Source organism: Schistocerca serialis, chromosome 2, assembly GCF_023864345.2.
Source record: "Schistocerca serialis cubense isolate TAMUIC-IGC-003099 chromosome 2, iqSchSeri2.2, whole genome shotgun sequence".
NCBI lineage: Eukaryota > Metazoa > Arthropoda > Insecta > Orthoptera > Acrididae > Schistocerca > Schistocerca serialis.
The window spans coordinates 961,769,090-961,794,036 of record NC_064639.1 but is presented as its reverse complement, the minus strand read 5'-3'; the positions used below and the strand labels follow the sequence as shown (position 1 = coordinate 961,794,036).

At 44.2% G+C, this 24,947-nt stretch overlaps 1 protein-coding gene across 1 annotated transcript in view; it reads left to right on the top strand.

The window, feature by feature from the left end:
- Positions 1-959: 959 nt before the first annotated feature.
- Positions 960-24,947, top strand: part of LOC126458349 (galactoside alpha-(1,2)-fucosyltransferase 2-like) — a 312,099-nt gene continuing 288,111 nt past the window's right edge. Inside the window, exon 1 of the mRNA XM_050095315.1 lies at positions 960-1,088. The gene's annotated coding sequence lies outside the window, so the exon portion shown is untranslated. The remainder of the gene's footprint in view (positions 1,089-24,947) is intronic.

Genomic DNA, 24,947 nt, shown 5'->3' with positions numbered 1-24,947 from the left:
GACCACGTCGGTCCTCCGTCAGTATCTTCACTTTAATTATAACCACCCAGTAGTAGTAGTGGCAGCAGTAGTACGGGGTGTTGAAAATGTCTCTCCGCAGTGCCGTATGATTGTTAGCCGCGCGTGCCGTATGATTGTTCGCCTGCCTGGGTTACTTCCCTTCAAGTGGACTCTCCCAACATTCCACTGTTTCGTTTACCCCAGCCAGCGTCAGTAATATCGTTGGTGTGCGTCGTTACGTGTTGACGTAAACGTTTAAGTTTAGTCCCTTTCTTCGTTTGTTTCGTTTTCGTCACTCTTAAAATGCTAACCATTGAAGACCGTGTGTTTTTAGTCGAACAAGTGTTCAAAACTGGCGGTAAATACACAGTTTCAGTTCGTCAAACATTTAATTCAGTTTCCCCGGAGGCAACATTCCCACATCGCGATATTGTGCCAGATTTGACTAAAAAATTTCGAAGTACGGGTTCAGTGACAGATGCACCGAGAAGTGGTCGTCCTAGCGTTTTTTCTGAGGATAGACTACTCGATATTTTGCTCCTGCTGACAGCGATAACTTCGGATGTCATTCTGTCTTCCTTATTGCTTTCAGTAGTGTTCTTCTTCTTCAGTAGGTCTTTCCTGTGTTGCCAGTGAGGAGCCTGATCTGATTAGCTCATCAATTTGCACCAGCTGATTGATCATCTAAGGTCGGGGCGATCGTTCTGGACTGCCCAAGTTCCCGCGGATTGTAACTGGGCCACGGGCGGGCGTGACCCCTGTGTTCTCACAGCTGGGACCAGCTGTCTGTCCAGCCAGCCACCGGCTACAGTTCCGTGGCGACCGCGGCGCCGAGAGAGACTGGAGACTGCCCGCATGCTCGGTTGCTGGGGGGCGGGGCAGCAGCGGTGCCCGGAGGGAGAGGGGTGGGGAAGGGGAACTCCGAGGCCGCGCGCCGGCTATGCCAGAGACAGTCGACAGTCGTCGTCCGCGTGCAGAAGGCGGCAGCTGCGTGTTGGACCGCCGGCAACAGCTGCGCGCGTGCCTTCTCCTCCTCTGGTCCACAGCGCGATCCAGCCGCGTTCTGGGCACGCCCATCAGTAGCGGAGGTAAGTGTCGGGAGCCTGCCACCTGCTACCCGAACATATAGCGGTGCACTCTCGGAACAGATCGTGTCTCCAGGTGTTTGCCTTTCTGACCATCAGTTCACTGATGTTCTCTGCGACCTAATTAGGTGTACTGTTACGTATTCTGGCAGACGTGTGGCTGGATTGAGGAGTTTTTGGCAAACAGAACGCAGCATGTTGTTTTCAATGGAGAGACGTCTACAGACGTTAAGGTAACCTCTGGCGTGCCACAGGGGAGTGTTATGGGACCATTGCTTTTCACAATATATATAAATGACCTAGTAGATAGTGTCGGAAGTTCCATGCAGCTTTTCGCGGATGATGCTGTAGCATTAGAAAATTGCAGCGAAATGCAGGAAAATCTGCAGCGGATAAGTACTTGGTGCAGGGAGTGGCAACTGACCCTTAACATAGACAAATGTAATGTATTGCGAATACATAGAAAGAAGGATCCTTTACTGTATGATTATATGATAGCGGAACAACACAGTAAAATATCTGGGAGTATGGGTGCGGAACGATTTGAAGTGGAATGATCATATAAAATTAATTGTTGGTAAGGCAGGTAACAGGTTGAGATTCATTGGGAGAGTGCCGGCCGAAGTGGCCGAGCGGTTAAAGGCGCTACAATCTGGAACCGCACGACCGCTACGGTAGCAGGTTCGAATCCTGCCTCGGGCATGGATGTGTGTGATGTCCTTACGTTAGTTAGGTTTAAGTAGTTCTAAGTTCTAGGGGACTTATGACCACAGCAGTTGAGTCCCATAGTGCTCAGAGCCATTTGAACCATTTTCATTCGGAGAGTCCTTAGAAAATGTAGTCCATCAACAGAGGAGGTGGCTTACAAAACACTCGTTCGACCTATACTTGAATATTGCTCATCAGTGTGGGATCCGTACCAGGTCGGGTTGACGGAGGAGATAGAGAAGATCCAAAGAAGAGCGGTGCGTTTCGTCACAGGGTTATTTGGTAAGCGTGATAGCGTTACGGAGATGTTTAGCAAACTCAAGTGGCAGACTCTGCAAGAGAGGCGCTCTGCATGGCGGTGTAGCTTGCTGTCCGGGTTTCGAGAGGGTGCGTTTCTGGATGAGGTATCGAATATATTGCTTCCCCCTACTTATACCTCCCGAGGAGATCACGAAAGTAAATTTAGAGAGAATCGAGCGCGCACGGAGGCTTTCCGACAGTCGTTCTTCCCGCGAGCCATACGCGACTGGAACACGAAAGGGAGGTAATGACAGTGGCACGTAAAGTGCCCTCCGCCACACACCGTTGGATGGCTTGCGGAATATAAATGTAGATGCAGATGTAGAGTTTCACTACATACGCACGTTGTCAAACGCGTCAGTACTGTAGTAGCAGTTCTTTGGTTGGGACCTTTAATTTGCTGTCGAATGTGTTAGAACCCAATTGTCTCCAGCTGTTACGGTAGGCCTTTTTTAGTGCTACGAGGGTTGGAACTTTAATAGTGACAACTATTTATTTACAGCTCGTACAAGATAGATACGCGTTTCAAAGTTTTACTGACCTTCACAGTAGTCACCAGCGTTGTATACAATCCGTTGCCAGCGATGTGGAAGTCGTAGGATACTCTTAACAGTGCCAGTTGTGTTGACAGTTCGAGCGGCGCGGTCTGTTGCCCGACGAATTTGTAGCAGTTCTGAAGCGAATGCCGTGAAGTGTTTCCTTCGGTTTAGAAATCGAGTTGAACTCACGAGGGCTTAAGCCTGGGGTGTGCGTAGTTGGTATAGCACTTAGCAGCCCCATCAGTCAAACAAATCAGTAACGGCTTGTACAGTCCGTGCTTGAGCATTGTCCTGCAAAATGATGGTCAGGTCCTGAGAAAGTGTCATCACTTCTGTTTCTAAGCTGGTCGTAGGATGTGTTCCAAAAATGAACAGCATAGATACAGAAGCCCGTTTTGTGATGCTTGTGGTGTGTACATCTCTGTCCGCCAAATTTTAACAGACTGCATTTTATACCGTGATGCAAGGGCAGAAGCACAAGTTGATGGGGATCTGCCCTGTGTTTTATCTAATGATGAGACGTGTGAGTCTAAGGTTTTAAAGTTTTGTGATGTGTCTGGACTCGCCTAAACGTTTAGGCTGGAGGTTGTAGTGTACTGCAAAGTGGCTGGCTGCTCCCTTTTTTCCTTGCGGTCAGCCAGCCACTTCCATCTGCTGTATTATTTTAGCTCCAGCTACCACTTCCTTCCTGTGTTGTCCATGTTTTACTGCTGACGGCATGCTTCGCCCACGCTTCGGTGCGGGTAGGCACATACTTTTCCAAGCTTGTTACCCGTGTTTTATGTTCTGTTTTATCTTACTGTTCTGAGTATTTTCTTGACACCCTTCTCAATCTGTTACTGAGCGGGCGCTGAAGACCTTGCCGTCGTGTGCCCATACAACCCGCTCCATCATCATCATCATCAGCATGATCATTTTGCAGAACAATGCTCAAGCACGTACAGTGCAAGCTGTTACTGATTTGTTTGATTGGTGGGGCTGCTAAGTACTGTACCACCTACTGCTCTTCCCTGATTGAAGACCTCGTGAGTTCAACTCGATTTCTAAACCGAAGGAAACACTTCAGGGCATTAGCTTCAGAACTGCTACAAATTCGTCGGGCAATAGACCAAGCCGGTCGAACTGTCAGCACAACTGCCATTGCTAAGAGTATCCTACGACTTCTACATCGCTGACAACGGGTTATACACAATGCTGGGGGACTACTTTGAAGGTCAGTTAAACTTTGAAACACGCATCTATTTTGTGCGAGCTGTAAATAAATAGTTGTCACTATTAAAGTTCCAACCCTCGTAGCACTAAATAAGGCCTATCGTAACAGCTGGTTGTGCTACAATGTGATTTCTGGAGATAATTGGGTTCTAACACATTCGACAGCAAATTAAAGGTCCCAACTAAAGAACTGCTACTACAGTACTGACGCGTTTGACAACGTACGTATGTAGTGAAACTCTACAACTGCATCTACATTTATACTCCGCAAGCCATCCAACGGTGTGTGGCGGAGGGCACCTTACGTGCCACTGTCATTACCTCCCTTTCGTGTTCCAGTCGCGTATGGTTCGCGGGAAGAACGACTGTCGGAAAGCCTCCGTGCGCGCTCGAATCTCTCTAATTTTACTTTCGTGATCTCCTCGGGAGGTATACGTAGGGGGAAGCAATATATTCGATACCTCATCCATAAACGAACCCTCTCGAAACCCGGACAGCAAGCTACACCGCCATGCAGAGCGCCTCTCTTGCAGAGTCTGCCACTTGAGTCTGCTAAACATCTCCGTAACGCTATCACGCTTACCAAATAATCCTGTGACGAAACGCGCCGCCAACCCTCGTAGAACTTTGCTTTACCACAAACGATCATCAGGCGCAGGTAGTTTTTCATCCACAGCATTTACGCGGGAACATAGATCATGTTCAAGCAAACTTTAATTAACGCTAAAGACGAAAACTGTAGTTCCAAAGTCGTCAATAATAATAACGCAGCCAACTTCTGAGTACTTGTAAATCATTATAACACATAGCTACCCGAAACGCGATGTAGGCGATGTGTTCTAATGCTTTAAAGTATTCAGAATTGTCTAACACTTTTGCCATTTGACTGTTGTTTTATTTCCTTTTGGACACTATCGCAGCTTCGGCTCTATAGCGATATACAAAGGACTTATTTTCACCCTACGGTAATAAGTCATACTGGATGCATTAGCAAATGTCAAGAATATATGTGCCATCTGATTATATAACAGCATCACAAACACCAGTTTTGTAGTATGCCAGACTAGCACAGCAGTCCAGCTCACGGCTTAACATCTGGCACCAGCTACAGTCATGTTTAACCTCTAACACGTACGTAATCATCCCGTCAAGTACAATTATAAAATACTTACAACGTGTCATGGTAGAGACGTCTAACAATGCTGTGTTCTGACGCTTCACGAGTATTTGCAAGTTGTGTGCACCTCACTGTCTTATTACTGACGACACAGGATCTCCAGAACGATGTTTGGATTTTATACATCAGATTCTCATCTTTACTTATGGTTTTTGACATTATACAGCTTGTGGTCGACGATGATATAGTTATCTATTCAGATATCGCGCTTGAGAACTTCCTGCAACTGAAGATGATTTGTGATGCTCGAAAGTGCTACAAAAATAAAGGTTCCTCCTACAACCCTGATGTGTGACTTTCCGTAAGTGTCTACAAGCTATGCGATTCCACCTACTGAAAACACCGAATCAAAGATTTTGTTTTACACTTCTTATATGTTTTATCAATCATGTTAGGTCTGACTTAAAATTCCTTCCATCTGAACTGGTATGCGTGTTGTCAAGGGCGTTGTGGCTTCAGGACGGTTTCTTACATATGGGTCCGCAAATGTTTGCTCTAACGAAGATAAGATCTAACAGTTTTCATACTGAACTATAGTATGATTGAAACCGACGATGAATTACATTTTGATAGTGTTCGAAGTTTCAACATTCATCGGTCCCTAGAACAAGTGTAGGAACAGAATACTTGTTTGGAGGCATCAGAAAACGTGAAGCGTAATGGCTCTTAATATCCACAGAAACATGGAGAGTTCAGTAAAACAATTTCACTATTGTAGTTGTTGCGATATTGTTTATCTGCTGTATCCCAATATATGTCCAATCTATAACAACTAGCTACAAAAGTTTGGCAGTGCGAAATTTCTGAAATTACGACTTGATAATTAATCCTATTGGGAGTGGCATAACACCGAACTGCTGAAGTGCCTTAGCCAGTTATTATTTGGAACACGGATGTTGTCAAATATATGTGGTATAAAAATAAGAAAGCTAGCATACTTTGCTTTCTTAAATTCCGTAATATCAAGCGGTATCTTTTTTGGGGTAACTTATCAAGGCCATTCTAAAGTTTTCCGGGTCCAAAAGGATGTAATGAAAATTATTTTTCGTGTAAACAGTAGAACGTCCTGCAGGGACCTGTTCGAGTGTTGGGTAACGAACTAGTGCTTCTAAATTTTTTTACGTAATGAAATTTTTCATAAATAATACTTCTAATTTTCAAACCAATATATATATATATTCGTGGAATTAATACTACAAGTAAGGATAATCGTCAAAAAGGTTTAAAGTCGCTTACTTTGATACGCAAAGGTATCCATTAGTCAGGATCACACTTTTTCAACAACTTGACAGCCCGCACAATTTGAAAGCACCCATAAATGATTTAGCTACTAATAGAGTCCATTTAAAGAGAAGTCGGAAGGATCTATTAGTAACCAACTCCTTCTGCTCCACCGACGAATTTCTAAATAGACCCAGCTCATGTATGTACCATTAACAATATCAAATAACGGGAGTGTTCACCGTAAACAAATGTTTTTACCTGATTATCTGTTGCATAATGTGTGGTTACAATAGCCTAGGAATTATATCTACATCTACATGTAAACTCTGCAAATCACATTTCAGTGCCTGGCAGAGGGTTCATCTAACCACCTTCATAATAATTCTCTATTATTCCAATCTCGTACAGCGCGCGGAAAAAAACTAACACATGTGTCTTTCCATGCGAGCTCTGATTGCCATTATTATATTATGATGATATTTCTACCTATGTAGATCAGCGTCAGCAAAATATTTTCTCATTCGGGGGAGAATGTTTCCGCTCGCACACTCGTAGACCAATCTAATCACTCATGCAGGAGTATCGTACTGACGTACGATCGTATGACCGCCTCCCAAAGCTGGAAGAGTTGAAAAAAATAAGTCACGTAGTCCAGATGTAATCCCGATTACGTTTTAAAGAGAGTACTATTCGATAATTGCATCATACTTAGCTTGTATTCTCGCCCTATGGAGAGTCCCAAGCGACTGGAAAAAAGCGCAAGTGACTCCCTTCTATCAGTAGCGTAAAATAACAGCTCCGTAAAATTGCGGACCAGTATTCTTGGCATCAGTTTGCTGCAGAATTCTTGAGTATATTCTGTGTTCGAATGTAAAAAGCTGAGCTTCTGTCAACAAATCAGCACGGATAAAGATCATCGCTTAGAGAAACTCAGCGTCCCCTTTACTCGCATGATATCCTGTGAACCATGGTGTCCCCAGGAAGGAGCCCTACCCCTCACACTTGAGGAACCCTAGCTATTGCACAACACATAAAAGAAAAGCTTGCCGCCGGAGAGGTGGCCAGCGTACACAGCTTCAAGTTGACCTTCTGTGGCGAACCACGCTGTTCGGTAAGTTCATGAATACATCGAAATAGCCATTCAGGTTAAACAAACTCTGTTCATCCTCTGAAGGGAAAGAGGCAGATCCCACATTCCTGTACTTTATGAAAGCTTTTGAAACAGTCAGATAAGGCCGCTATCATGTTTTTCACTTTATTCGTAAGTGTCAGTCTTTATCGCTCATTACTACACGATTCTCAATTACCTATTTCGTCTTACTGCCATCATCAGACCATTAAGCAATAACTGCGGTTGCTGTTTCCCATGTATGTAGGTCTCAATCTCCTTCAGTAGGTTAAATAACTATCCTTTCCAAATGTATATCGAAAGCGCTTTTACTCTGCTTATACGTGTGCTTTCAGAGGTCAGTCTTAAAATTCCTCCTTCCTTGCAGTTGACCTTGTAGACCCGGATTCCAGATATTTGTTGCTGTTGTTGCCAGCATTGTGGCGCAACCTAGAGCCAATTGCATCTTTTGTCCGAAATCCAATTTTAACATTAGTTTTTTTTTTTTTTTTAAAGCTAGCGCAACTCTTTTGGAAAGAGCAATATTGTATGGAATGTCAACACCGTATGTTAAGGTATTGAATCTATGATGTTGGTCACTCTTGTACTTCAACACAAACGCTCTCTGACGGCCGGAGTGGCCGTGCGGTTCTAGGCGCTACAGTCTGGAGCCGAGCGCCCGCTACAGTCGCAGGTTCGAATCCTGCCTCGGGCATGGATGTGTGTGATGTCCTTAGGTTACTTAGGTTTAATTAGTTCTAAGTTCTAGGCGACTGATGACCTCAGAAGTTAAATTGCATATTGCTCAGAGCCATTTGAACAAGCGCTCTCTACCTAATGTTCTTATAAGTATAGGACGCCCTCCGGCCGTCGCTAGCACTTACTCAAGTACCTGCGTCTGCAAACTCAGGATACTCCTAGTGGTATGTTCTGGCTTTCAACCATGCTACCCTTGTTGTGTATTCTTAGATTTTTGTTGAATACTCAGCCTTCAGACAAGTGACTCTGTTATTGCTATAATAATGTTTTTTTTTCTGTTTCGTAACAGATCTGATGATGGCAGTGAGTGTGAGTCGTGCTGTAATGTGCAGTCAAGATAAACATTTTATGAGTAGCATTTGATACACTACCACACTGCCAGACTACAAACGAAAGTCCGAGCACAAGGAATAGGTTCTCAGATACATCAATCTGACTGAACAGATCCGAGATTGCCAATAAACACTTTCTTCAGGAGTGAAGCAATTACGTCGCTTAAGGGAATGGCGTGCGTCACAAAACGTTGGATCGAGGCACGGGTGTACTCCAGAGGCTACTCGCAGATGACAGAACTCCAGCGCACACCTTGTGTGTTACTTTCCGAGAATTGGCGAAGTACATAAAGGCACCTTGCGAGAGCTGGGTCAATCAATGCTCTACCGTCACGGACCAGAAAACCATTGTTCGATCGAGGTGCAGGGCGTCCACATCTACATCCACACTCACAAGGCACTATGCAGTGCGTAGTTGAGGGCACTTACTACTAATATCAAAGCTTTTCCAGCCTATTCCATTCACTTATAGACCCAAAGAAAAATAACTTTCTGCATGTCCCGGAAAACCCCATAATCTCTCTTATTCTCAAGGTTCCTACGAGAGATATACAATGAAAGGAGCAGAATTTCCCCACAGTCTTCTTGAAATGTTGGTTTAAAATATGTCGAACAAGGTATCGTGAGAACAAGATTGCTTTTCTTCCAAACATTCACATTTAATTTCATCAAAATTTTTGTTGGCGTGCTGTTGCGCCCTAATACAAATTTCTTCCTTGTTGTTGCGGCCCAGGTCAAAAGACTGGATTGATGCAGCTCTCCACACTAATTTCGCTCAAGAGAGCGTACGGAGCGATTTAAAGTGAACCGACAACCTAACACTCGTTACAAGGAAAGCAGATGCCGTGGACTGTGCATGTAATACACCCTCAACGACGCAGCTTATAAAACACTCGTTTGAACGCTTCTTAAGTATTGCTCTCCAATTGGTGGCCTTCTACCCGCTGGAATGAATAGAAAAGCCAGAGAAGATACAAAAAAGTGTAGCACGTATATCCACGAGTTCGTTCAATAATTCAGGTGCCTAACGGAGATGTTAATCGCATTCCAGTAGCTGACGTTATAAGAGAGGGTTTCTGTAAAATGGGGAGATTTAGGCTACTGATACAATTCTAGAACCATACTTCAGTCAGGTAACATATGTTTCTCTCACTTACAATTCACAAAACGCTCTCACGGGAAAAACAGAGAAATTCTAGCTCGTGGGGAAGCTTACCGACAGACTTTCTTCAAGCGCACCATTCGCGAATGGAATAGGTAAGGGTGTCGGAGCGGGAAATGATTGCGGTATCATAAATAGACTCCGCTTCACACTTTATGGCGAGTTGAAGAATTTATGAGTAAATATTGACTTGAACAATCGAGTGAGCTGATGCAAGGGTTAAGACTCTTGGGTCCACATAGCGCATGATCGGGAATCTAATCTCCATCCAGATATTTTGTTTTAGGGTTCCCACAAGTTCAGTAATCGATTAAAGTGAATGCTTTAATACTTCATTTCAAAAAGCTACCGCTGGTTTTATTTGCCATCCTTGTCACATCTGACCTTGTACTCCGTCGCCTATGACCTCATTGTTATTGCTTCCCTCTCTGAAAAAGTTCTCCCAGTTTTTTCTGAAGCAAGAGCCTGAGCTGTCGTGCACGGCCTCTGTGAGGAAAGTTCTGGTGACGCAGACGAGCGCTGGTTGACACTTACGGCGCCTGCGTTAACACTCGCTAACAGCCTGGCGACCGGGCAACCGCCAAGCGCCCACTCGCCACTGGCTTGGCGGCAGAGTCCTCGCGCCTACGCCTCGTCGCTCAGGCAAGGCCGAGGAAGGCCGGAACATGACGCAGCCTTCCGCACTGGATACCGCCGAGATTACTCACACTACGGCAATTTTCTCCGTCAGGCAGTCAAGGTTAAGCGACTGCGATCTGTTTGGGGCAACGAACGGGCTAGTAGAGGCGGCATACTGCAGGGATCCTCGGTAACAGAAGCAAACATAGTGACCCTGCTACGCACTACAAGACGGTGTAGGGGACAGTACTTTAGGGATTTGTCAGTTAGGTGCCCGCTCTTTCCTTCGTCCAGCCATCTTTCTTCTACTCTTTCTCCCTTCCAATTTTTCTCTTCTCTCTTTCTTTCCTTCTTCCTCGTTCCCTCCATTCCTTCATTTTCACCATTCTTCTATTTACTTCCTCCCTACTGTGTTTCTACTCTTTACATCCTTACATTCTTTATATTCTCATTCTTCCACCTTTCCAACTCTTTCTCTTCTTCCATTGTCCCCATTCTTTCCTTACTCTCTTTCTTTCCATTCGCTACATTCTTCCAACTCCCCATTACTTCCAGTCTTCCATTAGTCTCAATTTTTCCAGTGTTAAAAACCATTCAACAGCCAAGATCGCATCAAATACTTCTTCATTCAAGACAATAAGTTTCGACAGACTTTTCTGTCATCTTCAGGTCTAAAAAATCTTTTGTTGTAAAACAAGTTCATTTTACGCTGAACCTCACGCACAAGATGTAAGTGGATAAAAATCAGCACGTTATAAAAGATTTGTCATCGCTAAAATATTTTAAAACATAAAGCACCTATTGCAAAAGGCCATGTCCATATACATATTGCTCCCATCTGCTTCTTACATTGATTGTGTACGGTGTTTGTATGATGTACCATATGGGAGCAATAAGTATACAGACATCGCTTTTTGCACAAGGTGCTTTATATTTTTAAATATTTTAGACATGACAAACCTTTTATAATGTGCTGATCTTTGTCCACTTGACATCTTGTGCGTGAGGTTTAGCATAAAATGAACATGTTTTACAACAAAAGATTTTGTAGACTTCAAAATGACAGCGAAGCCTGTCGAAACTGTTTGTCTTAAATAAAGAAGATTTCATGCGATCTTGGCTGTTGAACGGTTTTTAACAATTAAAACAGCTCCCATTTCAGTATTCTCAAAATGAGAAAATTCAATATTTTACACTCTCCCCTTTCTTTCATCCACCCTATTCTTTCATTCTCTCCATTGTTCCATTCTCACTGTTCTTGAGTTTCCCGTATTGTTACCACCATCGCCATTCTTTCGACTGGTGCCATTCTTTCGACTGCCACTATTATTACCATTGTAGTCGTTGTTTCCATTGTCGTCACTTTTTCCATTCGTCCGTTTTTCTCCATTCTTCTTTTCTACACATTCTTTCCCCCCTTCTCATTCTTTATTTCTGCCTTCATCACTTTCTCTCTATCTTACTTTGTCACTATACAGGGTTATTACAAATGATTGAAGCGATTTCACAGTTCTACAATAACTTTATTATTTGAGATACTTTCACAATGCTTTGCACACATATACAAAAACTCAAAAAGTTTTTCTAGGCATTCACAAATGTTCGATATGTGCCCCTTTAGTGATTCGGCAGACATCAAGCCGATAATCAAGTTCCTCCCACACTCGGCGCTGCATGTCCCCATCAATGAGTTCGAAAGCATCGTTGATGCGAGCTCGCAGTTCTGGCACATTGTGTCTATTCACTTCATCATTAGGAAAAAAATGTTGCTTCATCACTGAAAACAAGTTTCGCACTGAACGCATCCTCTTCCATGAGCTGTTGCAACCGCGCCGAAAATTCAAAGCGTTTGACTTTGTCATCGGGTGTCTGGGCTTGCAGCAATTGTAAACGGTAAGGCTTCTGCATCAGCCTTTTCCGTAAGATTTTCCAAACCGTCGGCTGTGGTTCGTTTAGCTCCCTGCTCGCTTTATTCGTCGACTTCCGCGGGCTACGCGTGAAACTTGCCCGCACGCGTTCAACCGTTTCTTCGCTCACTGCAGGCCGACCCGTTGATTTCCCCTTACAGAGGCATCCAGAAGCTTTAAACTGCACATACCATCGCCGAATGGAGTTAGCAGTTGGTAGATCTTTGTTGAACTTCGTCCTGAAGTGTCGTTGCACTGTTATGACTGACTGATGTGAGTGCATTTCAAGCACGACATACGCTTTCTCGGCTGCTGTCGCCATTTTGTCTCACTGCGCTCTCGAGCGCTCTGGCAGCAGAAACCTGAAGTGCGGCTTCAGCCGAACAAAACTTCATGAGTTTTTCAACGTATCTGTAGTGTGTCGTGACCATATGTCAATGAATGGAGCTACAGTGAATTTATGAAATCGCTTCAATCATTTGTAATAGCCCTGTATTATTTCTTATTTCATTACTATCCTACTTTTGTACGTCTCACTCTCTGCGCATCATTGTAGATTATTTTCTTCTCCTCTGCTGTTTTTCTTCTTCATGGCTGCTTTCCTTCTCTATAGCTGCTTTTCGTCGTAGCTGCTGTTCTACTGCTGCTTCTTCTTCGTAGAAGTTTTTCTTCTTTCCTTACCTTCATCTTTCCACACTTTCTTTTTTGTTCATTTTTCCCGTTATTCTTTCTCCCCCTTTTTTCTTTTACCTCATTCTCCTTTTAGCTCCATTCTCCTTTTTCCCTCCATTCTGCTATCTTCCCGTTTTATTTGCTAATGGTGTTTAGACAAGTATATTGTCATAACATCGTCGTATAATCTATATTTTCTCAGATTTTGTTGTTATTGCCATTGTGAGTGATGTACCTGGAGGGAAGGAGTTTGTTTCCTACATCTTCTTGTGACGCACACACTCGGAATTTTGACAGTTAGCCTCTCTTGCGGTGACTCACACTGGAGTTTGTTCAGCACCTCCGTCATGTTCTCTTCTTCCGTCTTGTGATACACTCCTGGAAATGGAAAAAAGAACACATTGACACCGGTGTGTCAGACCCACCATACTTGCTCCGTACACTGCGAGAGGGCTGTACAAGCAATGATCACACGCACGGCACAGCGGACACACCAGGACCCGCGGTGTTGGCCGTCGAATGGCGCTAGCTGCGCAGCATTTGTGCACCGCCGCCGTCAGTGTCAGCCAGTTTGCCGTGGCATACGGAGCTCCATCGCAGTCTTTAACACTGGTAGCATGCCGCGACAGCGTGGACGTGAACGGTATGTGCAGTTGACGGACTTTGAGCGAGGGCGTATAGTGGGCATGCGGGAGGCCGGGTGGACGTACCGCCGAATTGCTCAACACGTGGGGCGTGAGGTCTCCACAGTACATCGATGTTGTCGCCAGTGGTCGGCGGAAGGTGCACGTGCCCGTCGACCTGGGACCGGACCGCAGCGACGCACGGATGCACGCCAAGACCGTAGGATCCTACGCGGTGCCGTAGGGGACCGCACCGCCACTTCCCAGCAAATTAGGGACACTGTTGCTCCTGGGGTATCGGCGAGGACCATTCGCAACCGTCTCCATGAAGCTGGGCTACGGTCCCGCACACCGTTAGGCCGTCTTCCGCTCACGCCCCAACATCGTGCAGCCCGCCTCCAGTGGTGTCGCGACAGGCGTGAATGGAGGGACGAATGGAGACGTGTCGTCTTCAGCGATGAGAGTCGCTTCTGCCTTGGTGCCAATGATGGTCGTATGCGTGTTTGGCGCCGTGCAGGTGAGCGCCACAATCAGGACTGCATACGTCCGAGGCACACAGGGCCAACACCCGGCGTCATGGTGTGGGGAGCGATCTCCTACACTGGCCGTACACCACTGGTGGATCGTCGAGGGGACACTGAATAGTGCACGGTACATCCAAACCGTCATCGAACCCATCGTTCTACCATTCCTAGACCGGCAAGGGAACTTGCTGTTCCAACAGGACAATGCACGTCCGCATGTATCCCGTGCCACCCAACGTGCTCTAGATGCTGTAAGTCAACTACCCTGGCCAGCAAGATCTCCGGATCTGTCCCCCATTGAGCATGTTTGGGACTGGATGAAGCGTCGTCTCACGCGGTCTGCATGTCCAGCACGAACGCTGGTCCAACTGAGGCGCCAGGTGGAAATGGCATGGCAAGCCGTTCCACAGGACTACATCCAGCATCTCTACGATCGTCTCCATGGGAGAATAGCAGCCTGCATTGCTGCGAAAGGTGGATATACACTGTACTAGTGCCGACATTGTGCATGCTCTGTTGCCTGTGTCTATGTGCCTGTGGTTCTGTCAGTGTGATCATGTGATGTATCTGACCCCAGGAATGTGTCAATAAAGTTTCCCCTTCCTGGGACAATGAATTCACGGTGTTCTTATTTCAATTTCCAGGAGTGTATTTCTCAGCACGAAAAATAACAATGCCCAGTTTTTGTAGCTGGACTCTCTTATTGCTCATATGGGCAGTTCCATTACGAGCAAGATAACGAATACTTTTGTTCGATATGTTGTCAGTAAACCACTTCTGCTACAGTGGGAATGCCTGAGTACCCGCTGCTGGTTCTGAATATTTTATTGTGTTAGGCCTTTGCTTACAGACGCAACAGAGTCTGCGCACAGGTACACGGAATATGGCTTCATAAGCGACCGGGAATCATATTTTAGAAACAGTATCTCAGGGAGGCCTGTCTACGAAAATATGGCATTCGGTTATTTATGGAATAAGAGCCAACGTACTAACATGTAATTACGTTGTATGGTTAGGCAAAGATCCAATTCAACAGTGCGTATACGCCTGAAAATAGAGTAACAGTTCGAAACCGATTGTGATGTACACCATTTCAGTTGCGGCAGAGGTGGTTTATTTACAGTACATCCCAAGTGATAAGCTGATGCCGCAGCACCCAGCTTATACAGGGTGTTTCAAAAATGACCGGTATATTTGAAACGGCAATAAAAACTAAACGAGCAGCGATAGAAATACACCGTTTGTTGCAATATGCTTGGGACAACAGTACATTTTCAGGCGAACAAACTTTCGAAATTACAGTAGTTACAATTTTCAACAACAGATGGCGCTGCAAGTGATGTGAAAGATATAGAAGACAACGCAGTCTGTGGGTGCGCCATTCTGTATGTCGTCTTTCTGCTGTAAGCGTGTTCTGTTCACAACGTGCAAGTGTGCTGTAGACAACATGGTTTATTCCTTAGAACAGAGGATTTTTCTGGTGTTGGAATTCCACCGCCTAGAACACAGTGTTGTTGCAACTAGACGAAGTTTTCAACGGAGGTTTAATGTAACCAAAGGACCGAAAAGCGATACAATAAAGGATCTGTTTGAAAAATTTCAACGGACTGGGAACGTGACGGATGAACGTGCTGGAAAGGTAGGGCGACCGCGTACGGCAACCACAGAGGGCAACGCGCAGCTAGTGCAGCAGGTGATCCAACAGCGGCCTCGGGTTTCCGTTCGCCATGTTGCAGCTGCGGTCCAAATGACGCCAACGTCCACGTATCGTCTCATGCGCCAGAGTTTACACCTCTATCCATACAAAATTCAAACGCGGCAACCCCTCAGCGCCGCTACCATTGCTGCACGAGAGACATTCGCTAACGATATAGTGCACAGGATTGATGACGGCGATATGCATGTGGGCAGCATTTGGTTTACTGACGAAGCTTATTTTTACCTGGACGGCTTCGTCAATAAACAGAACTGGCGCATATGGGGAACCGAAAAGCCCCATGTTGCAGTCCCATCGTCCCTGCATCCTCAAAAAGTACTGGTCTGGGCCGCCATTTCTTCCAAAGGAATCATTGGCCCATTTTTCAGATCCGAAACGATTACTGCATCACGCTATCTGGACATTCTTCGTGAATTTGTGGCGGTACAAGCTGCCTTAGACGACACTGCGAACACCTCGTGGTTTATGCAAGATGGTGCCCGGCCACATCGCACGGCCGACGTCTTTAATTTCCTGAATGAATATTTCGATGATCGTGTGATTGCTTTGGGCTATCCGAAACATACAGGAATCGGCGTGGATTGGCCTCCCTAATCGCCAGACATGAACGCCTGTGACTTCTTTCTGTGGGGACACTTGAAAGACCAGGTGTACCGCCAGAATCCAGAAACAATTGAACAGCTGAAGCAGTACATCTCATCTGCATGTGAAGCCATTCCGCCAGACACGTTGCCAAAGGTTTCGGGTAATTTCATTCAGAGACTACGCCATATTATTGCTACGCATGGTGGATATGTGTAAAATATCGTACTATAGAGTTTCATAGACCGCAGCGCCATCTGTTGTTGAAAATTGTAACTACTGTAATTTCGAAAGTTTGTCTGCCTGAAAATGTACTGTTGTCCCAAGCATATTGCAACAAACGGTGTACTTCTATCGCTGCTCGTTTAGTTTTTATTGCCGTTTCAAATATACCGGTCATTTTTGAAACACCCTGTAGCATGGTTGTTTTGGCATTCGGAGTAGTTTCATTTGATGCAACTAAATATCCGCTGTGATAACGTTTAGTGTTGCTAACGCTACTCTGTAATACACATCTTACCGATCGTCGCTGTAGGCGTATACGTTTGCATGTATGTTCCGCCTATGTCAAACGCTAACAAGATTCTTGTTAGAAGGATTTATAGGTGAGCAAATACGTCGCGGGCGCAGGGAACTGCTAAACAGTGACGTTAGCTCGCAGGTTCAACCGCCTGCTTTGTCCCATATTGTTCCAGTAACGTTCCGTCTCTAAACTAAGCATCGACTGTTCTTATTAACAGGAACGAAGTAAGCAAAGCGTTTCGTGTTAACGGTTGTACTTGGAGTTCCGCGAGCGCACAGGGAATTGACACATTATGAACCAAACGCTTTGTTGTAACGGATGGGTCGGTATCTTCTCAAGCAACCATAGGAAAATATTATTTAAAATTTTTCAGACATGGATGAAGAAAGCTATTCCATAATAAATTCGCTTAGCGAACAGAAAATTTACAAGTTTTTTTTCACGAAAGTGTTAGAATGTTCGCATTAGTAAGGATCTATTAGTCATTAGCGGACTACTGTTCGTGCAATTCTTTTCATATCTGGATAATTGTTGCACCTTCATCCGTAATTGAGCACTCCTACAATTTCTCCTCCTACGATTCCTCCTCCTACAATATATTTCCCACTCGTCCCCTTCACTACAAAACTATGAGGGCTATTTTGTTTTTCCAAGGTCCAGTCGGTCGTAAATTGGAAACCACAGTGAAAATCAAAAATGAGTTATTTGCAACATTTTAAGTCCACTATTCAGCTACTTCTCTGCATAGTCACCTCTTCAGCTTACGGGGAGAACACGGCGATTGCCGCAACCAAGGCTTCCAGGAAACTTCGCTAAGTGGCAGAAGGGTCAAATTCAACGAACACGCGCCTCAGCTTATCTGCAGATACTTAACCGTTTTTGAAAAACCGACTGTCAAAGTTTTCGAGGTATAAATAAGTAAATAATAGGAATAATCGGGTTTCGAACACGGGGCGCGATGCTAACCGCTTAGCCACCATTTCGTCTGAGGATACAGGGCGGTAAAAGATATATAAAGTAGCTTGAAAATTCCTCGAAAACTTTGGTCGTCGTTTTTTCAGAAACGATCGAATGTCTACGGATAACCCGAGACAAGTATTCGCATATTTTGACTCTTCTTCCACCGAACGAAGTTCCTGGGAAATTGAGTGACTGTACTTTCCGTGTTGTCCTCGTTAGACATTTGCCGTAGCGCTGTACCAACTTTCAAATACCCTCATTACAGAAGGCAGCCACCTCCGCTTTCTGCCAGTTCTCTACGTTGGACAGTAGCTCGTTGTCTTTGCCAAAAAGTTGTCCTCATAACCAACGTTTCATTTCAGCAAAGAGACGATGAAGAGGGAGCCAAGTCCGGACTGCATGGTGGGTAATTAAACACTTAGAACCGAAAACACTGCATTAGCGTCTTTGTTGCAGCTGGAGTCAGAGGCTCAGTGTTGTTACACAGAAGGTAATGGCTCTGAGCACTATGGGACTTAACAGCGGAGGTCATCAGTCCCCTAGAACTTAGAACTACTTAAACTTAACTAACCTAAGGATATCACACACATCCATGCCCGAGGCTGGATTCGAACCTGCGACCGTAGCAGTCGCGCGGTTCTGAACTGAAGCGCCTAGAACCGCTCGGCCACTGCGGCTGGCCCACAGAAGGACAACACCAGATGACAACAATCATCTTCGCTTGTTCTGATTTGACCTTCATAGATGATTTTTCTCTAATCGCTTGAGCCACTCTCTGAATGAGATGAGCAGTTGACACTTGCTTCCTTCTCTGACTGCCTGCACCTTGAACATCTGGACTCCATCCTAATTCAAAGTTCCTACACCATTGTCGCACTTTGCTGTCACTCATGACAGGTACGTTATGTGGGCTGCGTCGAAATGAGGCGGAGCCGTTCAGCATGAAGAAACACAATAACAGTAAGCACTTCACACTTGCCAAGAGGTCTTATTCTTCTAGGCATCTTTATGTGCTCACTGAGCGCTTGTCAGTGAAAAGTGCTACGTGACGCCGTCTATGGGCATACTGTGCCACATATCTGCGCAGAAACTTCATCGGATTTTCACTGTGGTTTTAATTTCACAACCTATCTGTCCTAGAAAAAAAATAGCCCTCATAATTATGCCTTGCTAGCACAGGAAGTCTCTCAGCGACTTACCCCTTCTTTTAGTCGAGATGCGCCACCAAGCTCTTATATCCTCAATTCGATACAATATTTCTTGATTAGTTATTCGGTTGTTGTTGTTGTTGTTGTTGTTGTCGTCTTCAGTCCAGAGACTGGTTTGATGCAGCTCTCCATGCTACTCTATTCTGTGCAAGCTTCTTCATCTCCAAGTACCTGTTGCAACCCACATCCTTCTGAATCTGCTAGTGTAGTGGTCTCCCTCTACGATTTTTACCCTCCACGCTGCCCTCCAATACTAAATTGATCCCTTCATGTCTCAGAACATGTCCTACCAACCGATCCCTTCTTCTAGTCAAGCTGTGCCACAAATTCCTCTTCTCCCCAATTCTACTCAGTACCTCCTCATTAGTTACGTGATCTACCCATCTAATCTTCGGTATTCTTCTGTAGCACCACATTTCGAAAGCTTCTATTCTCTTCTTGTCTAAACTGTCTATCCGTCCATGTTTCACTTCCATACATTGCTACAATCCATACAAATACTTTCAGTTCAGAAAAGACTTCCTGACACTTAAATCTATAGGCGATGTTAAGAAACTTCTCTTGTTAAGGAATGATTTCCTTGCCATTGCCAGTCTACATTTTATATCCTCTCTACTTCGACCATCATCAGTTATTTTGCTCCCCAAATAGCAAAACTCCTTTACTACTTTAAGTGTCTCATTTCCTAATCTAATTCCCTCAGCATCACCTGACTTAATTCGACTACATTCCATTATCCTCGTTTTGGTTTTGTAGATGTTCATCTTATATCTTCCTTCCAGGACACTGTCCATTCCGTTTAACTGCTCTTCCAGGTCCTTTGATGTCTCTGACAGAATTACAGTGTCATCGGCAAACCTCAAAGTTTTTATTTCTTCTCCGTGGATTTTAATTCCTACTTTGAATTTTTCTTTCGTTTCCTTTACTGCTGGCTCAATATATAGAAGAATGGCATCGGGGATAGGCTACAACCCTGTCTCACTGCCTTCCCAACCACTGCTTCCCTCGACTCTTACAACTACCACCTCGTTTCTGTACAAATTGTAAATAGCCTTTTGCTCCTTGAGAATTTGAGAGTATTCCAGTCTACACTGTCAAAAGCTTTCTCTAAGTCTCCTAATGCTGGAAACGTAGGTTTGACTTTCCTTAATCTATCTTCTAAAATAAGTCGTAAGGTCAGTACTGCCTCATGTGTTCCAACATTTCCACGGAATCGAAACTGATCTTCCCCGAGGTCATGTCCTATTAGTTTTTCCATTCGTCTGTAACGAATTCGTCTTAATATTTTACAGCCGTGACTTATTCAACTGGTAGTTCGGTAATTTTCACACCTGGCAACATCTGCGTTCTTTGGGATTGGAATTATTTACATTCTTCTTGAAGTCTGGGGTATTTCTCCTGTTTCATACATCTTGCTCATCAGGTGGTAGAATTTTGTCATGGCTGGCTCTCCCAAGGCTATTCCTAGATCTAATGGAATGTTGTCTACTCCCAGGGCCTTGTTTCGACTTAGATCTATCAGTGCTCTGTTAAACTCTTCGCGCAGTAAAACATCTCCCATTTCATCTTCCTCTACATCCTCTTCTATTTGCATAATATTGTCCTCAAGAACATCGCTCTTGTATAGACTCTCTATACACTCCTTCCACCTTTCTGCTTTCCCTTCTTTGCTTAGAACTGGGTTTCCATCGGAGCTCTTGATATTCATACAAGTGGTTCTCTTTTCTCCAAAGGTCTCATTAATTTTCCTGTAGGCAGTATCTATCTTACCCCTAGTGATATACGTCTCTACATCCTTACATTTGCCCTCTAGACATCCCTGCTTAGCCATTTTGCACTTCCTGTCGATCTCATTTTTGAGACGTCTGTATTCCTTTTTGCCTGCTTCATTTACTGCATTTTTGTGTTTTCTCCTTTCATCAATTAAATTTAGTATCTCTTCTGTTACCCAAGGATTTCTATTAGCCCTCGTCTCGTCTTTTTACCTACGTGATCTTCTGCTATCTTCACTACTTTACCTCTCAAAGCTAATCATTCTTCCTCTACTGTATTTGTTTCCCCAGTTCTTGCCAATCGTTCCCTAATGCTCTCTCTGAAACTCTCCACAACTTCTGGTTCTTTCAGTTTATCCAGGTCCCATCTCCGTAAATTCCCGCATTTTTTGCAGTTTCTTCAGCTTTAATCTACAGTTCATAACCAATATATTGTGGTCGGAGTCCAAATCTGCCCCGGGAAATGTCTTACAATTTAAAACCTGGTTCCTAAACTCCGTCTTACCATTATTCGGTGTGCCCGTTTAATCTTCAGCATTCTTCTGTAACGTCATCTCTCAAAATATTCCTTACTGTTTACCACAGACTGTTTGTCATCGACACTTCCGTTTCACTTAAGGCTACATTACAAACAGAAAGCTTTTCTTTCTTCTGCAGTAGTTTCTTTCTGCCAAATTGGTAAACCTCTTTCAGTCCTTTCAGTGCTTTATTTATGTATTAGGTTGGTGCATAAGTTCTTAGCGTTTTCCATAAGTCTAATAAACACAATAGATATGCATAACAGAGACTTCAGTCATCAATAACATATTCTCCTTCAATATTTACAACAGTCCGCCAACGCTGGGGTAACTTTTCGATTCCGCGACTGTAGAAATCGGATTGTTTTTAGGGGAAGAACTCGTCGAGCAGTTTCGGCGTGTATTTTCATCGAGAAAGGAATCTCCTTGAAGGCTGTTCGATAAAGAGCGGAGTATGAGAAAAACTGAGGGCGCAAGTCAGGTGAATAAGGCGGATGCGGAATGACCGAACCCCTGCGTAACGTTTTTTGTCAGACTAGCTGAGTGCGGGCTGACGTTATCGTGGAGTATCCTCACTTCGCACAGTCTCCTTGGTCGTTGTTCTTGGAATCCGTCTGCAAGATGTCTCAGTTGTGAACAGTAAGTGGCAGCAGTGATGGTTACACTTCGGGGAAGCAATTCGAAGAACATCACATAGTCGCTGTTCCACTATATGCATACCGTTATCTTTTGTGGATGCGCGGAGGTATTTGTACCGGGAGTTCCTGCTTTGTTTGGGATGAACCATCCTTTCTTTTTCTTACGTTAGCATAAAAAATCATTTACTGTAATCAGTAGCCGGCCGAAGTGGCCGTGCGGTTAAAGGCGCTGCAGTCTGGAACCGCAAGTCCGCTACGGTCGCAGGTTCGAATCCTGCCTCGGGCATGGATGTTTGTGATGCCTTAGGTTAGTTAGGTTTAACTAGTTCTAAGTTCTAGGGGACTAATGACCTCAGCAGTTGAGTCCCATAGTGCTCAGAGCCATTTGAACCATTTGTAATCAGTAACGATACCATATAGGAATGATCGGTATTGTTCACGAGCGAGTTGATAACGAGGAAACAGAGATGCACTTATGACCATCCGCAGAGTTTTGTGCTTTGATTTAGAGCATGCGGCACCAACACACTCATTCCTGAACATTTCCCACTGCATGCAAATGTCGCGCGACGGTGGTATGAACACAGTTCTCCAGCACACTGACGTGGAACATTGTGATTTAATTCGTTTAAACAATCTTCATCAAACCTCGAAGGTCTTTCTGAACGTGGAGAGTCACAAATGTCAAAACGACCATCTTTAAAACGAAAAAACCATTTTCTTACAGTGCTATATCCAATGGCATTATCCCCATACACGGCCAAATGTTTCTGGCTGCCTCCGATGCTGCCACCCCTCTATTGTACTCAAAGAGAAGAATATGTCGGAAATGTTCCGATTTCTCCACTTGTAAATCCAATTTCCAGCGTCCACAGCTCCACTTAATATCTCCAAATGACAAAATGAGAACATGTAAACTCAAACAGCAACAGCTAACTACAAATAATAAATGACAAGCGATAAATAAACTCATAGCAACGGGAATACCAACATGCAAACAAAAGCGCTACAAGCTTATTGCACCATCCTAATATTTAGCGTCCGTATTCCAGTAGTTGTCGCCAAGGGCTATTGCCGAGATTATCATCTTGCTTTTCCCTCGAATGAAAAGATTACTAGCCACGGAACAACAAAAGAAAGAGCTTTTTGAATAAATAGACAGTGATAATGACGCACGAAACAATGAAGTATTCAAAAAGCTTCGTCCTTCCTGTATTGTTTTCAACGTTTGTATGTTGCGCGAAAGTAGAAACATTTCTGATCCTGAAAATAATGACGTACATACAGAGAAAATTTTGTCTCGATATAATGACACGGATTTCGGAAGCAGCACTAACGTGGAAAAGCAGTTTACGCTGTTGACGCACTATATTTCGGAAATCATGCATGTAGGCTGATGGGAAGAATACCTCATTTTAATTCTTAAATTTACGAAGGTAGTTCGATACGGTGCTACTCGCCACACAGATGACAATGACGTGAGTGTACGTAGGATCGCTGCAAATATATTACTTGATTTTATCCTGGATACTAAATAGTAATAAGAAAAAGGTAACTTCGGGCGAGTAGAGAGCAAGCATGGTGGAGCATCGTCGATTAGTAACATTCGTAACCACCTGAAGATACTAAACAGTTGTTTGGATGAAATATTATGGGACAGACAGAATGTTATCTCGCGGCAAACTCGTAAAAAGCTTTTGCAACAAACCGACGGGAAAGAATGAGAAATCACAAAAATGTGAGGATATTATATTTTCCAAAAACTTAATTTCTATTTTGTCGAGGTTGTGTGTCCCAATCTTCACTCCTGCTGCGTAGGCGTTTACGGTAATTGACTCCGATAATTGTAACATTTGTAAAAGCTACATAATTAACTATAACGGCTCCGTGCAAGACGCTGGTGCAATGAAGTGTGTTGCGCCTCTTCAGTGAGTGAAGTAGTACAGTGTATGCAGCGCGACATGTTAATACTGTCCACTTCGTCAATACCGTCCGCTCCCTTAGCTTATGGGTCAGTGCGTGTGACGGCCATGCAACGGGCCTGGGTTCGATTCCCCTCCGGGTCGAAGGCTTTCTCCACTCGGTGACTGCGTATTACGTTGTCTTCATCTCACTGACACGCAGGTCGCCCAGTGTGGCGTCAGTTTTCAAGACTTGCACCTCGGCGGCCGAACTTCACCTGGTGGGGACTCATTGGCCATCAAAGCCATACGATCATCATCATCATAATCACCAGTACTTTAGCAATAGACATTGTTTCCACATTCGATGATTGATTTCAAATGTAATAATGGAAATCTAATAAGTACCAAAGTCGCAGTAAGTTATTATCATAGTTTCATTTAACAAAGGCAAGAGAGTAGACAAATTGTTCTAAATTTGCTCCAGTGACAGTGTGCGGGGAAGTATGATGCACGTTCTCGTCATAATGTGGGAAGCTATGGTCCATGCCAGCGGGGAAAGACATTTACATTGTCAGCTCCCTCCATACATTGTCAGTTCCCTTTCGAGACAGTCACTAGAGGATTTTGGATCACCACACTAAAATGACCTCATATTACTTCTCTTTTCGTCTCCAATTCTAGCCCACCTTCCACCCTACCTTCCCCTGGACTGTGAGTTATTACTGCGATCTGCCTCGTAATAACTGAAATCGAATTTATTAATGTTGTAGGCTTTGCATCAGACTTTGCTTTTATATTTTGTTTCATTAGTAGTGTAGATCAAACAAATCTTCAGATCGGTCTTTGGGGAAAAAAAAAACATAAAAGAAGCAATATTAATCACGAATGGCAACGTTAGAAAATGTACAACACGGTCGTGACTATTTTATTAACACAGACCAACATAAAATTGATCATAATTGGTAGACACTACAAATCAAATAAGATACAAAAGGATTCTCACAGTTCAAGACATACAAATAACACAATTTCGAACACTGGATCGCTACGTGCCAAGTGGCAGTTCATCAGCTTTCCAATACGGAGAATTTATTCAGGATCGAACAGTGGTATGGGTAATGTAGGTTGAAAGTTAGAGCAACATACAGACAACAAAAATTCCGTCTTTTAAATCT